This window comes from Gopherus evgoodei, chromosome 16 (genome assembly GCF_007399415.2).
Source record: "Gopherus evgoodei ecotype Sinaloan lineage chromosome 16, rGopEvg1_v1.p, whole genome shotgun sequence".
In the NCBI taxonomy this organism is placed as follows: Eukaryota; Metazoa; Chordata; order Testudines; family Testudinidae; genus Gopherus; species Gopherus evgoodei.
This window is the reverse complement of record NC_044337.1, coordinates 12,103,178-12,129,410: the sequence shown is the minus strand read 5'-3', so window position 1 is coordinate 12,129,410 and position 26,233 is coordinate 12,103,178. Positions and strand designations below refer to the sequence as shown.

General features: G+C 47.3%; 1 protein-coding gene across 1 annotated transcript in view; it reads left to right on the top strand.

Moving 5' to 3' along the window:
• Nucleotides 1-26,233, top strand: part of MEGF9 (multiple EGF like domains 9) — an 89,525-nt gene that overhangs the window by 7,731 nt on the left and 55,561 nt on the right. The gene's annotated exons all lie outside the window — the stretch shown is intronic.

Sequence of the window (26,233 nt, the reverse complement as noted above, 5' to 3'; positions counted from 1 at the left end):
CGCAAGAGTTAGCAATGCTGAATTAGAGAACATCCTGATCTGTCTACTTAAGGTACTTATCTGGCTCCATCATTGCAGTGTGTGAGCACCTCAGAATCTTTGAATGTATATATCCACACGACTCACTTATGAGGAATGGCAGTGTTGTTATTCTCATTGAGCAGATGGGGAAATGAGGCACGGAGAGATGAAGTGACTTGCTCCAGGTCACACAGGAAGGCTGTGGTGGTACAGGGAATTGAACCCAGGTTTCAGGCCAGGGGTTAGGGCCTAGCTTGTCTGTCCTTTCTGATAACTAAAACCTTAGTTCTTGATCACTCCCCAGTTGCAACAGAGTCTACAGCAGTGGAAAATCACAGCAGAGTTTTCTCCCAAATTGTTCTGTAATAGGAGGTAGGATTTTCTCTCATCTTACATAAACCCCCTAAGTCCTGGTTCTGCATGGATCCTTGTGGTTCACAGCAGGCTAGAGCCATTCACATGGAGTCCCTGTACCTCTGGGCTGGCCCTTTATTCTTGGCAATCTCTCCAACTTCTCTATTACTTGGCAGTGGGGTCCCCAATAAAGATGTTTGCTGTGTACTCAGACTAGGGTTTACTTAGACATCCCTCACCCACCTTGTCTGGGAGCAACTTGGCTACAACAGCTCTGTGAAGAAGCCCATCCAGGCAGTTAATTGAATAACTATCACCATAAAAGACCATCGGGGTCAGTTGTAGGGAGATGCTTCTAGAGAGAGGAGTTCATTGAGCTCTTGGCAGGAGAAGGACTGTGAACTTTTCAAGCTGGACAGGTGACAGGTGTGAATAAAAGAGGGGTAGGTGGGGAAAAGCTAATAGGGCCTAGAGCTGGCGTCTGGGAGGAGAACTAGGGGACTCCTGGCTTAAGGGTTGGATCTGAGAGGCTGAGGGGGTTTCTTTGTCCGCTGGAAAAAGAGCAAATAAATCAGACCCTGCAAAGGAGGCATCTTGTTCTCAGTTCCTAGGTCTGAGTAAATCATTGAAAGACCATGAGGAGGGAGGGAGGGCAGCTGGCCTCCAAAGCCACGGTGTGCCACAAGGGGGCATGCTTGAGGATGGTGGTCTACAGCACACTCAAAGATCCAAATGGGAGTTTCAGAGATGTAAGAGGGACAGGGTCAGGCCTTTGCTATTTTGGCATTTGAAATCTGAATCTCGGTACAGTTGGAACTGAAATACCTTAGCTGGAAAGAGAGCTCAGTCTCCCTTAAAACTGCCACCAACCTCTTTTCTCTTCCCTGTAAGGAAAGAGCAGCCACAGAGGTCAGTTCCTCAAAGGTGAGACTGACTTACCCCGGAAATGTGACTAAGGGGTGGAACGTAGCCGTGGCAGACCGAGGAAAGGGTCATGACTCTGAAAGGCAGAGTACTGTCTCTGCTTCCACCCTTCCTTGCTCTTGAGGGAAAGTAAGTAATCCGCTGTTGCTAATTATAGTAGCAGGTTACACTTCCCCTGCCCTGCACCAACCTGGCAGTGCCTACTGTCCTGTGGGATAGGCCAAAGACTGCATTATTCCAGTACCACTTCCCATCCACCTCCTCCTTCCCCTCTTTGTCGTATGAAGCAAGTTGCAGCGCTGCACCCAAGGGCCTGATCCAAAGCCCATTGAAGTTAATGGAAAGATTTTAGTGGGGTTTGAGTTAGGCCCCTGGACTCTAAACACACAGGTAATTCATTCTGCTGCTTATAAAATTGAAATCTTCATGCCATTTGGCAGACAGGAAATGCTTTCACAGATCTGTTCTGATTGGCCAAGCTCTCAAGAGGGAGCGGAATGTTGCTATTTTGAAGATATGTCTTTTATCAATAGAAATAAACTCATTTCCATGCTGGCTGCGAGGACTTGAGGTTTCTCTTGGGAATGTGTGGCTGGGGGAAGGGATTGTTGTTTCTGCTTTCCTCCATTAAAAACGTATTTTAAAAAACAGCTTACAGGGACTGAATTGCCTTACATAAATTAGATTGCAGCAGAGACTTTGTTTAGCTGTTACAAATGAGGTTCCTGCAAAGGCTCTGATTAACTTCAGAGCTCTGGTTGCCCATAGATTCTGCCCCCTCAGGTCACGCTGAGCAGCCATTGAAATCGACAGGGCTCCTTGTATAATAAGGCATTGATCAGCATGAATATGTATGGGAGGGGGACAGAATCTGGCCCCAAGATACAGATTTATCTATCTGCTACCGAAAGGCTCGATTGGAACCTTGCCATGTACTCTGCCTACACGAGTGGTGAGTAGCTGCACCACCTCATGAATGGACCAGATGACCTATTAGGATTCAGAACCTGAGGTCCACCCCTGCTCCTGCCCGCTGGAGAAGTGAGTTACTTCACTGCCTTTTTGGGAACAGCATGCGAGCCCTCGCTGCTCCTGGCCAGTGCTCCTTCCCCCTCACAGCGAGGAGTTCAGAAGAGTAGTCCCACCTGTCCTCCCCACAGCCTGTGTCATGGTTTGAGCAGGACCCACTGGGAGAATAGTAGGGGCCTTGTAAGGTTGAATTAGGTGTGTGACAGTCTGGCTCTCAGCAGTTGTTTTCATCGAACAGAAGAGTGATGCTTGGTTGAGGGGTTTTTCTGGAATGTACATCACTGACTGCAGAGAACCAGACCATCTAAACATGATGACATAGCACTAATCTGTTTAGGAATGTTTGATCTTAACAAAGCCAGCCCATTGTTTAATGACTGAATTCCTTTCCTGGTTGATGCTCTTTAGGCTGTTCTATTAATTCCACTAAGAGTTGGCAACACGTGTAGAATTGCAGAATAGGGGTAGAGGATGACTTCCATGGCCCTTCTACACAAGAGCAGAGCAAGTGAGATCAACAGGCTGCTTCTCCTTGAGGACTGCAGGGCTGGCTCCAGAATTTGTACTCTCTGCTCCATGCACGCATGTGTCCTATTTCAGAGCAGGTGTAAGTGGCAGCGACCTCAGTGGAGCTGCATCGGCTTACACCAAGTCTGAGTTTGATCCCATGCTACTCAGAGTAGACATAGGCTGCATGCCCAGTATTTGAAGTAAAATTTGCCCATAAATGTAACCAATTCAGAGTTTAAGCATGAGAGACTAGAGCTTTTTCCTGAAAAACTTCTGAAACACTGCCCCTTCCTGTAAGGTTCAGGTCTACACTACAAGATTTGCCATGATGATCAGCTAGCATTTTGGATTCATTAACCCCTTGTCCATATAAATAAGCCCACAGAAGAGCAGCCAGCCATGACAGTCTTGGGTATTTGCTAGTACTCGTTGCTATACGTGCCTTTTAAAAAGTGGACAGCGAATGGTTCTGTTGCCTTTCAGTGAAAAACTGAACTATTGTGTTTGTCTCTTCAGAGTTCCTGAGCTGTTTGTAGCCCTCTTTCATGCTGACTAAATGAGAACCCTCTCAGGGTATGTCTGAATGCCCTCAAGTGCTACTTTTGGGGTGTGTCACCCAGCATTCCATCAGCCATGCTTTCTACCACGGGAACAACAGTGCCATGCCTCCCTATCTATAAAAAGGAGGATGCCTGGCCCAGTGGTTAGGGCTGTAATCTGGGAATGGTGAGACCTGTGTTGAGTTCCTTGCTGTACCACAGGTGACCTGTGTGAACTTGGAGTGTGAACTCCGTGCCTCAGTTCCTCATCTGTGAAATGGGGACAATAGCACTTCCCCTACTTCTTAGTGCTGTTGTGAAGGTGAATACATGTTGCAGTAATTGAAGGCCATAAAAAGAACAGGGGAGAATGTGGGTCTAGGACAGAGCAGGCTAAAAACTGGGAGTCAGGAGGCGGGGGTCATATTTTCAGTTCTGCTGCTCAGAGACATTAAGGCCAGATGGGGCCATTGTGATCATCTAGTCTGACCTCCTGCACATCTCAGGCCACAGAACTTCATCCATCCTCTCCTGTAATAGATCCCTAATCTCTGGCTGAGTCACTGAAGTCCTCAAATCTTCATGTAAAGACTTCAAGTTACAGAGAATCCACCATTTACTCTAGTTCAAACCAGCAAATGACTCCTGTCCCACAATGCAGAGGAAGTTTAAAAACAAACCACAAACTCCCATGGTCTTGGTCAATCTGACCTTGGGAAAAATTCCTCCCCGACCCCAAATATGGTGATCAGTTAGACCCTGAACATATGGGCAGGACCCACCAGTCAGACGCCTGGGAAAGAATTAGCTGTAGAAGCTCAGAGCCCTCCCTGTGTAGTTCCCATGTCTGGCTGTTGGATGTATGTGCCATTAGCGGGTGCAGATGGATCGCAGCTGCTCTCTTGCCCTGTCACCTGTACAAGTTAATTCGGGCCAGCCACTACACATTTGAAGTCCATGGGAGTTTTGCTATTGAGTGTAATGGGAACAAGCCTGTGCTCTTAATCTCTCCATGCCTTATTAGTGTTGTTCATAAAATGGGTATTATACTTGTCTACCTCCCAGCAGGGTTGCCAGGCTTAATTAATTAGCGAGCATCTGGAAAGTTGGTTGGATTTCCCCCATACTTGTCCATATTGATTCAGCTAGAGCTGGTGACACATTCTGGACCTGCAGCTGCTGCTATTCAAGCCACAACCAGGGATGTAGCCACATTTTGAAATGAGAGGAAATATGAACACATAGGCATATTTGTTCTTTGAGGGGGAGTATATTCCTCCCACCTCAACCTGGCTTCCCAGCTCTTCATGGCAGTTATTACAAAATCAGTTGTAAATGTGGCTAATTTGACATTTCACAAGCTTTAAACTTTTGTGTGTGTATAATATATAAAAAATCTGTGTTAATCTCTTATTTCTTGCTTTATGCTGCATCTTCTCTGTGTAATCAGTAGGCTGCATATAAGCTTTACCTGCATAACTGGTCATGCTTGCAGCATGCTTTCAACTGAATCTACTGCATTCCTTTCCCTACAAATTGTATTGCACTGGTTTTCAAACTGCTTTACACTGTATTTTGACTGAATGGCTGCCTATATTAACTGATAATGCAGCTAAGATTGCTTTGATCCTGTATTATTTATGGAAATGATGGCATGTATTTCTGGGCAGCTGATTAATGCCATGTGTATTTTTAATGTACTAGCTTTACTGTGTGATCTGTGCTGAATGATTATATTGTCAAGCTGGGTTCTTTAAGTTGCTTATGAAAAACATGTTGAAATGGATCATATTTGTTGTTTTTTTTCAATAGCCTCCTCTTGTACTATTTCAGTTCCCATAGATCCTTTCTTTTAAGGGTCACTTACATTAGCACGGTGCATTCATGTTTTATTGGTAAAAATGGAGAATTCATTGACTGCATTACACAGCCCGTGAATTTAGAGCATCTAGTTGGAGGCTCATGCAAGATAGAGATGTGAAAACAACCTGTCAGGTCCTCTAATCCATTCTCTTCCTAGTGCTGATTATTTCCTGCAGGGTGTTTTCTGCATCTAGGTTTAAATGCCACAGTAGTGGCGCTTCCACTGCCTCCCTAATCCATGCTAGTAAGGATTGTTCTGTCTGTGGGAATTGTGATGGGGGGCCTGTGCCCACTCAGTCCCTTCCGGAGGAGGGCAAACCAGAGTAGCCCACGAAAGCTGCTCTATGACAGCTCTGTGTTGTTGGGCCTCTAACTCTTGTACTGTGGTGGCACGAAGGCCTGGTCTACACTGGGGATGGGGGGGGGGGTGTCGATTTAAGATACGCAACTTCAGCTACGGGAATAGCGTAGCTGAAGTTGACATATCTTATTTTGAGTTACCTCCTGTCTTCACGGCGCACGATGGATGGCTGCAGCTCCGCTGTCGACTCCGCTTCCGCCGCTCGCCCTGGTGGAGTTCCAGAGTTGACGGGAGCGCGTTCGGGGATCGATATATTGCGTCTAGACGAGACGCAATATATCGATCCCCGATTGATCGCTACCCGCTGATTCGGCGGGTAGTCTGGATGTACCCCTAGAGGTCTCAACCAAGTGAAAGCTCCATTGTGCTAGGTGCTGTACAAACCCAGAGGAAATAACAGTCCCTGACCCAAAGAGCTTACTGTATAAAAGGCAAGACAAGGGTGAGAGGGGAGAAGATGAGTGGGAAACAAAAATAACAGGCTGCTTTGACACTGATTTTGTGTGTGTGTGTACCGCTCTGCCCTTCCCCAGCAGCAATCCTAACTCTGAAAGGACAACTGCAGCAGCAGCAGCATCCTAGTGAAAAAGAGAAACGAGTCTAATTCGGGGCATATACAGTAATTACTGTCTTCTGTCGCCCAGTGTTTAACAGACAAGGTTAGCGGGTACTAAGGAAACAGTTCTGATCATACCATAAAGAAGTATCTCAGTGACGACTGTGCTTTCTGGAGTCAGGCAATGACTCAGTCCGAGGACACCGCCTGAGTCAGAAGAGCTCGCTGTTCTTAAAACAGATTATTTTTAATCATTCCCTGTGACCTTTATTATAATGCAGTGTGCAACATGCCCCACCCCCGCCTTTATCTGATTCTCAACCCAAAGGTTGGGGAATCCCTTTCAGAACTGTTGATTGAAAGTAGACTAGGATTTAGCAGGTCTTTTCACAGTAACTCGGTTGTTTAGAGGCAGTGTTCCTGAATGGCGGGACAGTCTTAGATCCTGTGAAGGAGCCCAGCAGACCCCATTCCCTTCTAGCCTGGAAGGGTGTAGGTTTCCCAGTTCTTGGAAGCAGTAGGCAGATGTCCTTCAGTTCACTTGAAGAGAAAATAGAGTGAGAAGGCATTTCCTTCATGTAGTTTCACGTGAAGTGAAATGTGCCAGCTTTGCTCACCCTGCAATGTTCTGATGTGGCTTCCTGAAGGAATCAGCTTTTCCTCTGCAACCTGAGATGCAGCACGACTAGTGTCCTTTGGAGTAGTGGTGGCACAAATAAAGAGTAAGGCGGCACACTGGTGAGGCTGTGAATCGGGACTTCTGGGCTCTGGGACAGCCCCCATTCCATAACAGATGTTATGGGAGCCTTTGTGTAAGTTGCTGAGCTCCATACCCATAGGTTCACTGGGTATATTGGGTCAGATTCACCTCCTAGCCCACGTCCCAGTGCCAGCCTGTTCGATCCCATAGGGAATTCTCTTTTGTGAGAGGACAGGTGTTTTGTGGTTCCTCCCGACTCTCCCCCTGCCATCCTCACTTGAAGATCCCACCATGCAGATTCTGCACCTTCAGGAGAACTGCAACAGAGGTGACACTGTTGTATGGATTTGCCCCCAACACTTGTGCTGTAGTGGGGAACTCTAAGGCATGGTCAAGTCACGTTTGAATGAACAGGGAGGAAGGAGGGATGGTCTTGTTGTTAAGGCACTGGGCTGGGGTTCAGAACACCAGGATTAAATTCCCAACTCTGCCACAGATTCCCAGTATGGCTTTGGGCAAGTCCGTCGTCACTCTGCGTCTCTTTTCCCATCTGTACAATGGCGATGACAATACTGCCTCTCTCCCATTCTTTGCCTAGATTGTAAGGGGTGCAGAGCAGGGATTGCCTTGTGCTCTGTACATGTACAACGCCTAATAGAGTGAGACCCTCATCTTGGTTGGAGCCACTGGGGCTCCTGTAATTCTAGTAAGAAATCATGCTCTTTGAAATCCTTGCATGAAAGGTGCTTTAGGGAGTGCAAAGTATTGTTGTTATTTATTATTATTAAGGCTGGTTGAATGAAACTAAGCATTTTTCCCATTGGAAAATGGGGATTTGTGAAAAGTCAGAATTTTCTGTGGGGAAAAGATTTTGATGGAATTTTCCATTGGAAAAATCTAAATTGTTTCTGAAAATTTTTTCAAACTTCTTATTTCACAAAAAGTTTCAGTATTTGACTTATTTTTGTGCTCTGATCTGGAATGAAAACAAATGTTAAAATATCAGACATTCCCCTTTCCAGTCAGCTCTATTTATTACCTTTCCTACCATAAACAAACAAAAGGTAGCTTTACTGGTTTGTTTTGCCCAACATACAGACCTAGTTATGTAAACACCACAAAGGTGGCTATATATAGAGGAGAAAAATGGGGCAGAGTCTTTTATTTCTGCATCAGAATAGATGACATGGAAACAGGAGAGACTTTCTGGGTAGACTGAAAACTAGGAGCTGTCCTTCCAAAATAGGAATAGCTTGCGTGAGTAATTGACTAAATCAATCCCAGTTTTGCTCCACATCTTTGCTTGGCTATTAAATGTATGGTCTTGTTTTACTGCTTTAGCAAATCAAGCAAATTGAATTGCATAACACAAGACAGATTGTATAAGATGGTTTCATTTCTATACCCCTCTTCCTCCTGAAACTCTATAACCAACAGTCTAGGAAAACTGGTGGGTTTTTTTTTTAATTATTTTGAATTAATCTGAATCCATGATATCAAGTACAGAAAGTTAATCTGTATCCATAGAGTTTCGGTAAACAAAGTTCCCAAACCAAATCAGAGTGCAGACCTGCTGGCTCTTGTCGGGGCTGGATATTGTTCTTTCTCTTTTCCTAGAACCTCCTCTTCTATTTATAGCAGCCACTTCATTCTCTGCCTTTGTTATCTTCTCAATCTGGCTTTTTCCTTTTTTGTGGGCTTTTCTTCTCTTCAAGTCCTGTTACTTGGGCAGAGCTCCCTCTGAAGTCAACTGAGGTTATATCAGTGGAACTTGCCTCCTCTGCCTTGGGGATTTGACCCAAATACAGCCGCCAGTGCAGACCTGCAAAGGGGCTTGTTTGCACAATTGGAGCTTACCCTGTTTTCAGGCCAGGGGAATATCTTCCAGTGGAAATAGTGACTTTGCCTGCCTGTGCTGGGAGTGCACTGGTGCTGTAATTTGAATGAATCCCTAGGGTGGACAAGACCTGGAAGCAGAATTTAGTCCAGTGGCTGATTTGCCTCTGTAAGGAGTCCTGCATAGGGTTGGCTGTCTTCCCTTTGTGTAGACATCCTCTTCCTGTTTGTTTTTCTCTCCTCTTTTTGCCCTCAGTTATTCAGATACTTCCTATAACTTATTTTTATTACCCTGGTGCCTAAAAACCCTGGTTAAGGTGCAGAACCCTGTTGTGCAAGGTGCTGTACAAGAACAGAACAAAAAACAGGAGAGTTTCCCATGTGCTGCAATAAAGACTTCCTACCATATCCCCAACACTGAATGCTAGTGGGTTATAATGACTCTCCTCTTTGTCCTCCCTGGATATTAAACCTCAGGCTTCTAGAGCCCAGGATATGAGCCTCTAGAGATAGGAGCTTGAAGTAGGTTTATTCTCTATGGATCAGGTGCAGAGGGGGCTGTATGACACACACCTAACCATGAGCTACACAATGTCAAGCTGAGGGAGGAGCTAAATTCTCCAGCGACTTATGCTGTGAGAGAGAGTTCACCGAATACCTGTTATGAAAGAAAAGCAAGCAAACGTTGTACCTGCTGGTGGAGCTTCTCCCTTCAAGGGCAAGCTGGACACACAGGGCATAAGCTCTCTACAAAGTACATATTATTATTATTATTATTATTATTAACGTGCCTTCTTTGGCTTGCGGCTACTGTTGAGAGATCCAAGACTGGCTCCAGATAATGAATGACAAACATTTGCCTTGGCTTAACTATTTTACTGTGAGCATTTTACTCCCGGAAGTTTACTATTCGTTGTTAATAGTGTGTCGCCTTTGACATTAATTCCTACTGGAGCACCGCATTGGGATCGTCTCTCTTTTGTCCCATCTCTCATTGGTTTCTTTTCAGGACACGCTCTTGTGCAAGCCTAACCCCTTTAAAATTAAAATACATTGATGACCAAAATACTTCTAAGGGATGCACTGATAAATGAGTCTACAGTGCTGGCTTCCCTATATAACAAGGCACGTTTCAGGCCCAATTAGAGAGGAGGAATGATCTTGGTGTGAGAAGACAGGCCTAGGTGTCAGAGAAAGGAGGCTCTGTTCCCAGCACTTTATTATTGGTTATTGCGGTAGGGTCTGGAGACCTCAATCAAAGACCAGGGCTCCTTTGTGTTAGGTCAGTGGTTCTCCAACTTCTGTACTGGTGACCCCTTTCACATAGCTATGAGTGCGACTCCCCCTTACACATTAAAAACACTTTTTTATATATTTAACAACATCATAAAGGCTGGAGGCAAAGTGGGGTTTTGGGTGGAGGCTGACAGCTCGTGCCCCCCATGTAATAACCTCCCGACCCCCAGGTTGAAAACCCTATGTTAGGTACTATATGCACATACAAGGCAGAAGCTGGTCCTTGCCTTTAAAGAGCCTGCTGCTCTCTCACTGACTTTGTGGGATGTTGGGCATGTCATGTTAGGACATGATTTTCCAGAGGTGTTGAGCAACTGCAGCTCCCATAGACTGCAGTTAGGATTTTGGGAGTGTGGTTTTCAGACTCAAGAGCTTTGTGCCTTGATTTCCTCATCTGTAAAATGAAGACAATACTGCCCCTCCTGCAATGTCACAGGTGTGGTTTTTTGTGAAGTTTAACTCATTCAGGTTTATGATGCTCTACTTCTTACCATGGCACTGAGATACTCTGTGTGTGTGTGTGTGTGTGTGTGTGTGTGTGTGTGTGTGTGTGTGTGTGTGTGTGTGTGTATTTTCCTTTCTACTCTCTCATCTAGAAAGTTTGGCTGAGTTTTTATCATGGAGGAATCTCTGTATTTTGGTCTTTTTTGGTCTTGGTGTCCTTTGTGCCTGATTCTCCAGTGCCCTGCCCTTGGTGGTATCACCTACATCTTTGTAAAGGAGATCTAAAGAGCTTCAGGGATGCTATGCTGATTTACCTCAGTTGAGGATATGGTCCACTGGCTTCAAAGGAGCAACACTGACTTGCACCAGCAATGGAAGTATGCTGATTTGGGCATATGGTGCTTTAATCTAAGAGTGATGCAAGGCATCCACTCTTCAGTTTGACCCACTAAGATCCAGTAAAACACAGGGAGATAGAAAATGTTAGAGTCCTTGGTCCATCTGTTATACTGGAGTGGCACCTACTGACACTCGGGCTGAATTTGGTCCTTGGACTTTAATGCATTGAACCAGCATAATTGAAAGGAGAGTTTGGCCTATCTTAGTGACAACAAAGTAATTGGAATGGTCCCTGTTACCAGCAGCTGCTGATTACATGCATTTCCCTAATTAAAACAGATAAACAGCAATTTGAAGCCTAGTAACTTAGGAGGAAGGAATCCCTTAAATTCTGGCATTCCCCTTCATTCTCTCTCTCACATTCACACTTGTGAGTGCTCAAGTGCAGGGTTGGTTGAAGTTTCGTTACCCTGCCAGTTGAGAAGAACAGAGCCAGCAGGCCGAATGGATGGTGCAATGAACATGTCTTATATGCACATCTGCACACCCAAACGGAGCTGGTAGATTTCATTTCAGGCCACTGACAATGCCCATTTAAAATTGCCCTCCGTTCAATACTTGCTTGTATTTCTTACTGAGCTCTGAAGGATGGGACTTCGGAGTGGATGATTCTTGAACTCTTCTTTCCTTTGCTGAGTGAACTATTTTGTGAAACCAGCCAGACAGGTTCCTCCCTGCATTTCTGACACAGTGATACAGCAGGTAATGAGAGAACAATCCAGCAGACTTGAATGTCCTGTTGACCCAGTAGCACAGATGACTTAGGTACTTAGCACTGAGCACATAATAGTAACACACACTGAGAGTGCTTTTTCCAACATTAACTAGTAAACCCTGTGGAGCAGATCAGGGCTGCTAGAGTTGGGATGGAGAATGCAAGAAGCCCTAGCCCCCAGCCCTGTGCTCCATCCGCTTTCATTTCTAACCTTGCAATGAGACCGCGCGTACATTTTAGAGAGGGCTCCAGCCTCTAGAAATCTTCCTGCTATAATGTAGATCCTCGATTCCCATGGTGATGAGTGCAGTAAAAATGTCTAGTGTGGCGTATAACATTTATAAATTATTTTCTCTGTCCTGCACTTTTACATTTTTAAGGGACGTGCCCATTTGCAGGCACTGACTATTTTGTGAGATGGAACTGATGCAGCATGTTAAAAGTGATATGCACATTCTGCCTACTCATGGAGATCTGCAGTCTTGTTTGTCTTGGGGAGGGAGTGGTGTGTTTGTGTGCGCTTTTAAACTGCAGTGCGTATGGAGAAATCGTAACACCTGTGTCATAAACAGATGGTTAAGGGTTAATGTCTCTTTTACCTGTAAAGGGTTAAGAAGCTCAGTAAACCTGGCTGACACCTGACCAGAGGACCAATAGCGGGACAAGAGACTTTCAAATCTTGGTGGAGGGAAGTCTTTGTTTGTGCTTTTTGTTTGGTTTGTTGTTCGCTCTCGGGACTGAGAGGGACGGAACATCATTCCAGGTTCTCCAAATCTTTCTGAATCAGTCTTTCATGTTTCAAGATTGTAAGTAGTAGCCAAGCAAGGCGGATTAGTCTTATGTTTGTTTTCTCAACATGTAAATGTGTCTTTTTGCTGGAAGGATTTTTTACCTCTGTTTGCTGTAACTTTGAAGCTAAGGCAGGGGGGTGTCCCTCTAGTATATATGAATCTGAGTACCCTGTAAAGCATTTTCCATCCTGATTTTACAGAGATAATTTTTACTTTTTCTTTCTTTAATTAAAAGCTTTCTTTTTAAGAACCTGATTGATTTTTCCTTGTTTTAAAATCCAAGGTATTGAGTCTGAACTCACCAGGGATTGTTGGGGGGAAAGGAGGGCGGATGGTTAATTCCTCCTTGTTTTAAGATCCAAGGAGTTTGGATCGGTGTGAAGCCTCTCAAGACAACCCAGGGAGGGGAAAGTCGGGGAGGGGAAAAGGAGGGGGATGGGTCTTAAAACAAGGAGAAATTAACCATCCCCCTCCTTTTCCCCTCCCTGACTTTCCCCTCCCTGGGTTGTCTTGAGAGGTTTCACACCGATCCAAACTCCTTGGATCTTAAAACAAGGAGGAATTAACCAAGGGGTTTAGGTCTGGGTTCCCCAGGGAAGGTTTTGGGGGAACAGAAATTCTTCTTCAAGTGCTTGCTCATATCCATTCCAGTTAGGTGTGCGCGTGCCGCGTGCACGTTCATTGGAAGATTTTTACCCTAGCAACACTCGGTAGGTCAGCTGGGCGCCCCCTGGAGTGGCACCCTTATGGTGCCGGATATATACCCCAGCCGACCCAACCGCCCCTCAGTTGCTTCTTACCGCCCATGTCAGTCGTTGGAACAGTGGAGTGCGGTTTCACTGACCACCACTTCCGTAGCTACTCGTAGTTCTCTAGTTATTTGATTGTGTCTTTAGTTCAAAGTTATAGTTAATCTTTATTGTTCATACTTAGTGTATAGTTAAGAGGGTTTGGGGATTAGCCCCTTCCCCGCACCCGGTGCTGGGGCCCATGCCCGGTTCACCGGGTTTCAGACCATGCTCAGCCTGTCATAAGCCGATGCCAATGGGAGATCCACATGACTCCTGCCTTAAGTGCCTCGGGGAATCTCACCGGACTGATAAGTGTCAAATTTGCAAGGCTTTTAAGCCGAGATCGAAAAAGCTCAAGCAGCTCCTCATGGAGGCGGCTCTTATCCCTCTGCCTTCGGCTCCGAGCGCTGGTCAATTGGCGGGCAGAAGCATCTCCTCGGCACCGGACCGCGCTGGTACTGCCAAGGCCTCTCGGCACCAGCCGGCGCCGAAGTCGACTCGGCACCGTTCCCTCTCCCCGAGATCGAGAGAGCCTAAGACTCCTGCTGCTTCTGTGCCACCTGCCCCACAGCCAGAGAGCTCATCTAAGTCGGATCGCCCGGCACAGACACCTGCCGAGGCACCAACGATGTCGGCACCGTCAATTCGGGTCCCACGAGGGCCGTCGAGTCCGGTGCCTGACAGCTCCCCGACACGCGCCGTGGTTGAGCTTACTGACTCATGCTGCTTCCGTGCCACCTGCACCACAGCCAGAGAGCTCATCTAAGTTGGATCGCCCGGCACCGACACCTGCCAAGGCACTGATGACATCGGCACCATTGATTCCGGTCCCACGAGCGCCGTGGAGTCCGGTGCCTGACAGCTCCCCGGCACACGCCGTGGTTGATCTTACTGTTCCCTCCACGCTGGAGACATTTTCAATGGCGAGGGATCTGATTGCCATGACAGAGTCGATGCTGCCTCAACCCCTGGCACCGCCGGTGCGGGCAATACAGTCTATCGGCAAGCCTGCCTTGATAAGACTATCCTCTGTCGGCACAGCAGAGTGGCACCGTTCACAATCACGGTCCCACAGATGCTCCAGGTCCCGTCGGCGCTCCCGCTCCTGACGCCGCTCGCAGTCCCCGTACTGTTCTCCTCCTCGGTACCGGTTGCACTCGCGGCACCAGTTGGTATCCCGTTCGCCGGCCCGCTACTCTCAGCACTGCTCTAGCTCCCGACACTGCTCCAGGAACAGTGACTCCTGTAGCCACTCCCGACGTCGAGCCTCGAGATCTCGGTCAACCTCCCGGCACCGCTCCAGTCGCTGGTCCCGACCTCGTTCCCGGTACCGGTATGCCTTCCGGTCCCCGGTGCCTAGTAGGGCAAGGCCCGATGGAGACAGAGACTCTGCCAAGGGCTTTTCAGCGCCTCCATGGCCATCTAGACACGCATCAGTGTCTTCCCACGCGGATGGCTCTTAGGCTCAGGACCATGATTCTGATGTGCCCACCAGAGTCTTCCTAGAGACCCAGGCCCAGGCCCACGGACCCGGTCAGTGATCTTTATGGACACCCTGGGCGTACCACCAGGCCCAAGGCATACCAGTAGTTCCGTCCTGCTCTGTTTCATCAGAGCACCGAGTGCCGGAGACGACGGTTAGCCATCCCCCTCCGACTGATGCGGATGAAGCCCCAGTTCACCCACCGGCTTCTCCAGATGAGACGGTGGCACGAACATCCTCTTCAGGCCCTCCTCCAATCGACCTGAGAGCCCATCAGGACCTCCGAAGGAGGGTAGCACTCAAGGTGAGCCCCCCGGTGGAGGAGGTCCCCGGAGGTAGAGGACCCGGTAGTGGACGTTCTATTGGCGGACGCCCCTACTAGAGTGGCCCTACCATTCATTCGAACCATCCAGGCGAATGCCGGTACTATATGGCAGCCCCCAGCCTCTATCCCTCCTGCCGCCAGGGGAGTCGAGTGTAAATATTTGGTGCCCTCTAAAGGGTACGAGTACCTGTATGTCTGTCTTCCTCCCTGCTCATTAGTCGTCCAGTCCGTTAATGAGAGGGAATGCCACGGCCAGCAGGCGCCAGCCCCAAACTCGAAGGAGGCTAGGCGAATGGACCTACTCGGCCGCAAGGTGTACTTGGCAGGGGTCCTACAGCTCCCGGTGGCAAATCAACAAGCCCTGCTTAGCTGCTATAATTATAACACCTGGGCAGAGGTGGGTAAGTTTATGGAGCTTCTCCCTCAAGAGTCCCGCCAAGAGTTCGCTGCCTTCTTAGAGGAAGGGAAAAAGGTGGCCAGAACTTCCCTCCAGGCCATGTTGGATGCAGCAGACTCAGCAGCCAGGACTCTGGCCTCGGGTGTTGCCATGAGGCGCAACTCATGGCTTCAGGTTTCAAGCCTCCCACCGGAGCTGCAGTATACCATTCAGGACTTACCATTTGATGGTAAAGGCCTCTTCGCGGAAAAGGCTGACCCCAGGCTGCAAAGCCTTAAGTACAACAAGGTCATAATGCGCTCTCTTGGCATGAATACGCCAGTAACCTAACGCAGGCCTTTCCATCCCCAGCCTCACCGCCCATACTCTGTGTCTAGACAAAGACAGGACTCTGGCAGGTGGTGCAGCCGAGGTGGTCGCAGACGACTGTCAGGACTCCAAGGGGGCCAAAGTCACGGTCCCTCGAAACCATCACCGGGACCAAAGACGAAGTTTGAAGGTGCAACCGAGAGCGAACCCTGTCCCTCTTCAGGGACCCCACTCATGAGCAATTTCTCTTACAAGAGGTGCAGGCGCTCCTCACCGTAGGAGCTATAGAGGAGGTACCGATGGACGAAAGGGGCAAGGGGTTTTACTCCCGTTACTTACTAATCCTCAAGTCGAAGGGCGACCTCAGCCCTATCCTAGACCTGCTAGGGCTCAACCAGTTTATGATAAAGTTGAAGTTCCACATGGTATCCCTGGGGACCATTATCACATCCTTGGATCCAGGAGACGGGTATGCCGTCCTCGATATGAAGGACACGTTCTTTCACATCGCCGTGTTTCCTCTGCACAGGCTATATATATGCTTTGTAGCCAACCGTCAGTACTTCCAGTTTGCGGTCCAGCCGTTTGGCCTTTCTGCAGCCCCAAGGGTATTGACAAAGTGTATGGCTGTAGTCGCTGCCTACCTCTGCCAGCGTCGGATACATGTTTTTCCGTATCTGGACAATTGGTTCATCCGAGGGGCCTCCGAGAGCCGCGGTTTCAGGCGATGGCAACAATCATCCGAGGTCTACAAAATTTCCCAACGACCTCGGCTCACACTTGTCGGTCTCCTGGGTCACATGGCTGCCTGCGCGTTTGTAACCAAACACGCCAGGCTCCGCCTCCATCCTCTCCAAGTTTGGCTCAACTCAGTATACCGCCCGGGCAGGGACCTGATGGACACGATAGTCACCATTCCCTTGAGCACCCTAGGTTCCCTAGAATGGTGGCTAACTCCCTCCCTTTTGTGTGCAGGGATGCCGTTCCATCTGACCCAGCCCTCAATGTCCCTGATGATGGACGTGTCATCTCTCGGCTGCGGTGCTCACCTCGGCTATCAGGGAGGGACACGGTCCTCCCCCCTTTGTCAGGAGGCCATCCAACTCTGGGACTTTTGCATAGCCCCCTCGATAGATCTGATAGCATCCATTCTCCCAGGTGTTCGGAACACCCTGGCGGATTGACTTAGCAGATCTTTCCTGTCTCACGAGTGGTCGATCCACCCTGATGTTATGCATTCTGTTTTCCAGAAGTGGGGATTTCCACCCATAGACCTGTTCTTTTCTTGCGAGAACAGGAAATGCCAGATGTTCTGCTCCTTCCAAGGTCTCCCCCCGGGATCGATCTCGGACACTCTCCTGATGCCGTGGAAGAGCCAGCTCTTCTATGCCTTCCCACCGTTCCCGCTGGTTCACAAGCTTCTGCTGAAACTCCGCATGGGCAGAGCGCACGTCATTATGATCACTCCAGCGTGGCCAGGCAGCACTGGTACACCATGTTGCTCGACCTGTCGATAGCCAACCCAATTGCCCTGCCACTCCACCCAGTCCTCATAATTCAGGACCACGGCAGGCTTCGCCACCTGACCCTGCAGGCTCTTCACCTCACGGCGTGGCTGCTGCATGGCTAATCCAGTCAGAGTTATGTTGCTCTGAATCAATACGACAGGTTCTCCTGGGTAGCAGGAGGCCTGCCACCTGGTCAACACACCTGGCCGAGTGGAAGCGTTTCTCTTGCTGGTGCGAAACGCTTAATCTTACTCCCACTGAGGTCTCGATCCCCTCTATTTTGGACTACCTCTGGTCTCTCAAACAGCAGGGCCTCGCAGTATCATCACTGAGGGTACACTTGGCAGCCATCTCTACCTCCCACCTAGGCGAAGGTGGTCATTCCGTGTTCTCACATCCTATGGTTTCGAGGTTCCTCAAGGGCTTGGAGCTCTTATACCCTCAAGTACGCCGCCCAGGCCTGACCTGGGACCTCAACCTGGTTTTAACCAGACTTCGGTCTCCCCCATTCGAGCCATTAGCAACCGGCTCACTGCTATAACTGTCTTGGGAGACAGCTTTCCTCGTAGCCATTACTTCAGCCAGACGAGTCTCCGAGCGTAGGGCTCTTACGGTGGATCCGCTGTACGCGGTGTTCCACGGGGACTGGGTGTGGTTGTGACCACACCCGGCTTTCCTCCATAGGGTGTTTTCGGCCTTTCATGTTGGCCAGGACATCTTTCCCCCGGTCATCTTCCCGAAGCCACACTCAATGCGACGGGAACAACAATTGCACTCCCTGGACGTCCGTAGAGCGCTCACGTTTTGTATTGAGCGGACAAAACCATTTCGTAAAATGACCCAACTCTTTGTAGCAGTAATAGACCAAATGAGAGGCCTGCTGGTTTCCTCTCAGGGGATCTCATCTTGGGTGATGGCGTGCATCCGCACTTGTTATGATTTGGCTCATATTTCCCCAGGCCACCTCACCACGCATTCTACCAGAGCTCGGTCTTCATCTGCCGCCTTCCTGGCTCGTGTACCTATCCAGGAGATGTGTCGCACAGCTACCTGGTCCTCGGTCCACACCTTTCCTTCGCGTTATGCTCTGGTTCAACAGTCAAAAGATGATGCAGCCTCTGGCTCAGCAGTTTACATTCTGCCACATTTCACTCTGACCCCACTGCGTACATAAGGCTTGGGAATCACCTAACTGGAATGGATATGAGCAAGCACTCGAAAAAGAAAAGACGGTTACTCACCTTTGTAACTGTTGTTCTTCGAGTTGTGTTGCTCATATCCATTCCAAACGTGCCCTCCTTCCCCACTGTCGGAGTAGCCGGCAAGAAGGAACTGAGGGGCAGTTGGATTGGCTGGAGTATATATACGGTGCCACTCCAGGGGGCGCCCAGCCGACCCACCGAGTGTTGCTAGGGTAAAAATCTTCCGACAAACGTGCACGCAGCGCGCGCACACCTAACTGGAATGGATATGAGCAACACATCTCGAAGAACAGTTGCAAAGGTTAGTAACCGTCTTGTGTGCCAAACACTAAATTCTGGCTGGTGGCAGCGTACCAGATTTAAGCTAGTGGTTAAGCTTAAAAGTGTTCATGCAAGTCCCCACTTTTTGTACCCTAAAGTTCAAAGTGAGGGAAAAAACCTTGACAACCTGACAGCTTGGTATTCATTGAGAAGGTTTCAGGGACTTTTTGTCCCGAATTTATCAAAGTTGGAATGTTTGCTTATGGATGCTGAACTTGCTGTTTAACGTAAATTTTCCTTCTGGATGCGAACTGTTGGTTGGCATGCTGCTCTCCAGAGTAAGCACCCTGGCGGGCCGGGACAGTTTATTTACCTGCCACATCTGCAGGTTCAGTCAATCGCGGCTCCCACTGGCTGCGGTCCCCCATCCCAGGCCAATCGGGGCGGCAGGAAGTGGCGCGGGCAAGGGGTGTGCTGGCTGCGGCTTTCTGCCACTCCCATTGGCCTGGGACAGCAAACTGCAGCCAGTGGGAGCTGCAATTGGACGAACCTGCCAATGCGGCAGGTAAACAAACTAGCTTGGCCTGCCAGGGTACTTACCCTGGCGAGCCACGTGCCAGAGGTTGCCGACCCCTGGTGTACATAAATGTATAAGTAATTCATGATGAGGAAGCAACTGAACTGTAATTGAACATCATTGTAGCATCAGTTGCAATACGCTAAGGAGAGAAATTAGGAGCCACAATGCAATACTGATTGAAGCATTAAACTACTGTATGACTCCAGTCTTTAAAAAACAAAGGTAAATGGGCTGTAGGGAGGCATAAGAAGAACGTTAGAATACAAATCCGAGGAAATGCTCTCTGGGTGAAGCAGCAGTTAGACCGTGTCCGCACTAGTGAACTTACAGCAGCGCAGCTGCTCGCTTGTGTAGCTGCTCTTTGCTGATGGCAGAGAGCTCTCCCGTTGACAGCTCAACAACCAGCAGTAGCTGTGTCAGTGGGAGAAGTTCTCCCGCCGACACAGCACTGTGTGCACGAATACTTATACAGGCAAAACTTATTTCGCTCAGGGGTGTGGTGGTGGTTTTTTCCACACCCGTAAGTGACAGAAGTTTTGCTGACATAAGTGGTAGTGTAGACATGGCCTTAGACTCCACCTAAAACGCTTGTGGCTAAACTTTGCCTTTTGTTACACCCATGCAGTGATTTCAGTGGGATCATATGGTGTAGCCTCACCTAGCAAACTCATATGTTCTCTAAAGGCCTACAATGGCCAATGCCAGCCCCTTTCTTCAGAGAGAAACTGAGTTCTGAAGAACCTACCAATAGTTGTCATCTAACAGCCTCCACAGCCCAGTTCCGTTGGTCCTGGATAAAGGAAGATGTTCTCAGTTAAAAAGAAATTTAAAAGTCACAAAATAAGAGAGCCGATAATAACTGCATCTGGTTGGGTGAGAGTTAACATGTTTCAGGTTCCCAAAAAGATGACCCTGCTGGAGGGGCTGTACAACTGGGGGATGCTGGAGAGGGTACCTGGTGCCTTGCTCTTGAGGTGAGGGGCAGTGTCACTCCCTGTCACAGTGGCAGAGCTGCTGGTGCAGACCCAGGACGCAGCAACAGCTGTCAGTCAACGCCAACCCACGAGGCTCTCCTCCTCCCATGGGAGGGCCTGAGTGGTCCTTCACAGCTGTCAGATCCCACCCAATTGGATGCGGATGCAGGTGAGGGACCCATTTGGGAAGCAGACCAATTGGGGCTTTTTCTGAGCTGCAACATTTGCTCTGCGAAAACCTGAACATTGCCTCTTTTTTTGGATCCTTCTCCACCCTCTGTCCAGGTGGATTTTTCAAATGAAAGAGGCAATGTCTGGGACAACCCGGACATATAGCAAATTCACCCTAAGTTGCATACTGTGAAATGGATGGGTAGGTGGGCACAAAGCTAGTGTTACAAAATATGAAAATAAAGCCTACAGAAACATAGCAAGAAACATTCTCTCTCCCAGCTTAAAAGGGGTCCCAGTCTGTTACAAGTCACAAGGAAGGGTTTCTCCATGCTCTCTGATGTTATAACTTTTCTCTTGGCCTGGCAAGTGTTAAATCCAAATTAGCCTATGACGTTATGCCATCATACCCCTGAAACCAGACCAAAATGGCAAAACTTGCGTGAATCCAGTCCTCATAACTACTGTGTCCTGCTATTCCTACGTCTCTCCCACCCCACCTCCAATGGAAGTTCTGCTAGAGCAATTCCACTTATTGAGCAACAGGATAAAAGAACTTTATTGAGCTTGGAGCCTAAACCCTCCAGCTCTGGGTTGGTGAAAGCTTGCCTTCCCAACACCCCCTTTTCTTTTCCATACTTGGCATTAAAGGTGACTTGTAAAGAGTGTGGGAGGGGAATTGAGTTTGTACTCTTCTTTTGCCCTTTTTTTTTTTTTTAATGATGGGCAAAAGTCCCGAAAAGGAGGCTTTTTTTTTTTTTTTTTTTTTTTTTTAAATTCTAATTTTTGTTAAATTAGCCAAAAGTAGCTAGGTTGGAAAACATGCTGGCAAGTGGAGACTTAGTGAAATGATGACCTCACAAGACTCAAAAGTGACAGTTGAGCAAGTGAGATGAGATGACCGTTTCAAGTCTCTCTTTAGGAACGCTTTCAGTAACTAGTGAACACTTTGGAGGAAGCCTTCGTGAAAGAATCCACACACTTGATCCTTCAATATGGTATTAATGCTTACAATAAATACCTCACAGACCGCTCAGAGGTCACCAGCAAAACCATGGAAGGCCAGAATTTTAATTCCTAATGTTTCTAAAGTGTTTTTTTTTTAAATAAATAAAGCAGAACATCAGTGCCCCTAACTTGTCAGACCTTCTTTATACATCATAAAAAATCAGAGACACAAGCTCAACTCTTAAATTCTTTTGCAGGTCACCTTTAAGGTGGACTACTCATTCTGTGCAAAGCCACATAGAATACTAATACATTGCAACCTTCAGCTGTGGCTGTCAGCTTATGCTAAACGCTTTTCCTGCTCCCAAGCATGCTTAAACATTTCAGTAGTTGTCTCTTGAAAGGACTTAGGCTGTGCGATAATCTGCATGTGGAGTCTTTAGTTTTTGTCCACCTTAACTACTTTCAGCAACCCTGGCTGAGGCTTTGGGGCAAATCCCTGGGGCTTGCATCTCAGAAATGAGCGTTGTATCAAGTGGGAAATAACATAGGCAGGCAGGTTAAACATTGCTGACTAATGCGTATGGGTGCAGTTCTCTGTCACACATGGGTATAACAGAGGGCAGAAACTGGCCCTTGGTCAGTCCATTTTTCAGTGATTGTGGTGCAGAGCAGCCAGGATGATGCTAGTCCTTGGGCATTCCTATGAAGAGAGGACGTGGGGTAGTTTGTAGCTGACCTTAGAAGTACTCACACAACTGAGGCAATCTCTTAAAACTCTCAGGACAAGTACTCTGCATGTAGATTCTAGCATCTCTCTAGAATCCAGCCATAGAGGATTTTGTAGATCAGTGTCAGAACCTTGAATTGCAACCACACAGACTAAATAAGATGTAAACAGAACTTCATGGAGATCAAGTTGCGTTGTTGCTACAGGATGCTCTTTAGAGGTGCATTGTTAGGGTGCTCTTCCCTTGGATCCTTGTGGTGTGCTGAAGTTGGAATCATGCAAATGTGTTTTCAGTGTGAAGGTGAGGTGGGACCCAAGCCGGAATGCTCAGATCCAGTTTGAACCAGGCTTTTGGCTTAGGCGTAGCTCTGGTGTGTTTCTAAAAACATTAATTTTGTTGCAAGAAGAAATTTTGCATTGTGGCAGGATTTTTAAAATTGCTCAGACTTAGCCTAATGCTGCCCCCTGTGAAGTGGGTGGTAAAACTGCCATTGGCTTCAGCGGGAGCAGAGATAGGCAAAGGCCAAGTGCTTTTGACTCCACCCTTTAGCACAAACCAGATCTGGAGCACGCTCTCCCTTTTCTAGATATGAAATTATTGTATGTTTGTCTTTTCACTGTGCCAAGCTGCTTGATGGTTTTACATCCAGGGCCAAATTCAGCCCTGGAATATGTGGGTGTAACCTTCAGTGGAATAGATGGGAGTTACACCCACTTACACCAGGGCTAAATTTGGCTCCAGGAACTTAGGCGCTAAATGCTAAAGACTCTGTAGAACATGCTCTACTGTGATCACAGATGTCTCTGGAGGAAAGAGTTTGGAAAGATACATTCTCTTCCTTCCAGCTAAGTCTTTTTTTAAGTAAGTTTTTTAATTGTATGAGACAATTGTGCAGTCAGCATACGTTGTCTGTAGCGAGGCTGAGTGTTTCTTCTCTAGCCAGGCAAAGTACCTCATTTGTAGCCAGCTCATGTTTCCGTGTCAGGGAGGAAACATGGCCTAATGAGTATAACGCTGGGAGCCAAAACCATGGGTTTCATTCCCCCCCGCCATAGGCAAGCTGTATGTGGCCTTTAGGACATCATTTGGGTTCAAATTTTTAAAAAACGTCTCTGAGTTTTGAGTGCTTAACCAGAGCCACCTGGGACTGATTCCCACCTGTAGAGCTGAGCGCTTGCAGCTCCAGCTGAAATCACTAGGAGGTATGGTGAGGCTCTAGAAAACAAAATGAGACACCAGTCTTGAAAGGGTGCACCATAACCTATTAGTGCCTCAGTTTTGCCAACTGTAAAGCTGAGGTAATGCTTACTCACCTCACCAGGATCTGGGGATAGTGAATTCACTGGTACTCTTTGAAATCCTGAAGTGGGAGGTGCTATGAAAACCATATTGTGAATTCTGTATTCGTGCAAAGATCCCAGCTCCCTATCACAACGATCAGGAAGCAGGATTGCTGCTGCACCTTTAGTAAGAACTGTAGGTGTCCATCTCTTTGCACAAGGTTTTCCATGTGTTTTTGGCATTATGCAAGTAGGAGATTGTCCCCTACCCAAAATTAATTTCATAAAATGGAGGATAGAGAGCAAATCCTTTCGGACAGAAGATTGATTTCCTTAACTGCTATCTAGGCCCTAGCCTGATCCTACTGAAGTTGATGGCAAAGAAGTTTTTATTGTATAATTTTAAGCAAGATCATCATGCAGACAAATCCCAGGGGACGTAGTCTCTTTGCAGATTGAACACCATCCAGATCAATCACTAGCTAGGTCTGTAAGAGGGTCTGGCTGGATGTTCAGTCTGTATCCTCCACTGGTGATCTTATCATACCACCAAAGATGTTAGCGCACAAGAGGTTGCCAGCTGTGCAGTGGCTTTCCTGGATAAATGCACAGCTTAATGTAAGCAAGAGAGAGAAACACAAATCACCTTGGTTGCTTAGTTTCCATGGATGTAGAGAAGCAATGGCATATCAGCACATCTTGAAGTCACTGGGTTAAATCCTGATCCCAGTAAAGTGAGTGAGAGTTTTGCCATCTGTTTCAGAATACGACCAGTTTTTACCTGATCTGGTCTCTAGGTACTGTATTGTTGAGCACACTGATATATAAATTTGGGATGTGCACAGCTAAAAGTCAGGGCCATAATCTGTTTTGATGTAAAGTGTGCTTTAAATGTACAAACATAACTAATCTAATGATGCCCCTGCAGTGTTAGCCAATCACATGGGTTTAAAACTGATTTAATTGCATTGATAATGTACACCTCTACCCCGATATAATGCGACTCGATATAACATGAATTTGGATATAACATGGTAAAGTAGTGTTCCGCGGGGGCGGGGCTGCACACTCTGGCGGATCAAAGCAAGTTGGATATAACATGGTTTCACCTATAACGCGGTAAGATTTTTTGGCTCCCAAGGACAGCGTTGTATCGGGGTAGAGGTGTATTTAAAAAACCAAAAACAAATACTACATCTTGTTACTGCCCTTTTGGTGCTGGTAAATACAGCATCTTCCTTGCCAAAAATTTCATGTGAGCTCCTACACTTAGTTACAAAAGTCTCTTCAGTTAAGATCTGTTCCCCTCCTGACCTCCAAAGCAATTTAATGTATTTTGTCCATTTTTAATGCATCTTTTGCAAACATTTTGTCTTGGTGGCACAAACTTCTCCAAGTTCACGGAGGAAAAACACTTTCTGGGATCAGGTGTGGTGTTGTGTAAAAAAGGGATGAATGATTTATCTGGTGACGTTCTATATTCTCTTCTTGCACATGTGGAGTATTTATGCTGCATGTCTGTTATCCTGTCATTCTCTGAGATTAGAAATTCCATGTAAAACCAGGAGAAGAGAGACTACCAGATTTTGGCCTACATTGAGATTTCAGCCTTTGTATAGCTGCATCAAGACAATCCTTTTGTGCAGATGTGGTTTAGACCAGTGCAGCGGGATTTCCACAGGGTAGCTTGCCAGCTGTTTGCAAAACCGTGGGATAGATACAGTTTATGTTGACGCGATGCTCTGTGCACTGGTGCACTTTATCCTGGTTTCAAACTGTTCAATCGCATGGCTGTAAATTGCATTAAACTGGTGAAAACCATGTCTCTGTTAGTGGGTTGAATTGGTACAGCTGTGCAAAATGGCAGAAATCCCAGGGTAGACAAAGCCTTTCTTCTTCAAATCTGGGTGAGCCAGTTATACTGAAGTGAATTACACTGATAAAAGAATTCTTAGTTGTCTCAGCCAAAGCTGTTGAGGAGCAATGAAGTTGGCAGCCCGCAAACAGAAGGGTGAACACTTATACTGGGAGCCAGCAGGAATGAAAGAGCTTTTCATCCAGCTACGTGACATCACTGCCTCTTCATCTAGCACTAAGGTGTGTGGGTGGGTTGCGGGGGGGCGGAAGGATTCCGGATAAGCCAATTGAAGTAGCTGATAGAGGTTCCAACAGACTTGTCACCTGATCTGATAAGAACATCCTAGCAAGGGGGATTGTGGGCAGGAACCTGAAACAATACAAGGAAGCTGAGAACAAAGCCAGAGTATGCAGCATTTATTCTCTCTAACGCACCTCCAATGCATAGGAATCATCCCATAAACTTTCCACCTACTTAGGTTCTGATGTGGCCCTTACCACTGCTATAGCCAAGCACCTCCCATGTAGATTTATCTTCACAACACCCCCATGAGCTGAGGAAGTATCATCCCCCTATATTATAGATGAGTAAATGAGATGCAGGGCTGTTTAAGTGACTTTCTCAGGGTCACACTGAGATCTGTGGCAGTGTCGGGAATTGATCCCACTGATTCCCAGTCTAGTGCCTTAATAGCAAGCCCATCTGTCCTCCCTAGAACTGGTTGAATTCATATGTGTTACAAATTTAGCCCTTCCCTCCCCTCTGTTTGTGAACCAGTCCTGCACCTACAAATGTGTTTATCTGTAAATATTCGTTAAATAGTTTCCACCAGCAAAATTCAGCCTGTAGGTTGTTAGTGAATCCCGTTGGCCATCTGAGATGTGTGATTAGTCACCTAAATTGCATGGTAATTTTTTCTTGTCCTTGATTTGAATGACACACCTTTTAAAATAGGTAAATAAGGGCTAGCAAGTAACACACTTTCTCACATGAACTTTTGGCCAGGAAATCATTTGGCCTTGTCTACACCAGTGCTTAACTCTTCAAGAAAGAAGTGCCGGGGTTCAAGTAATAACA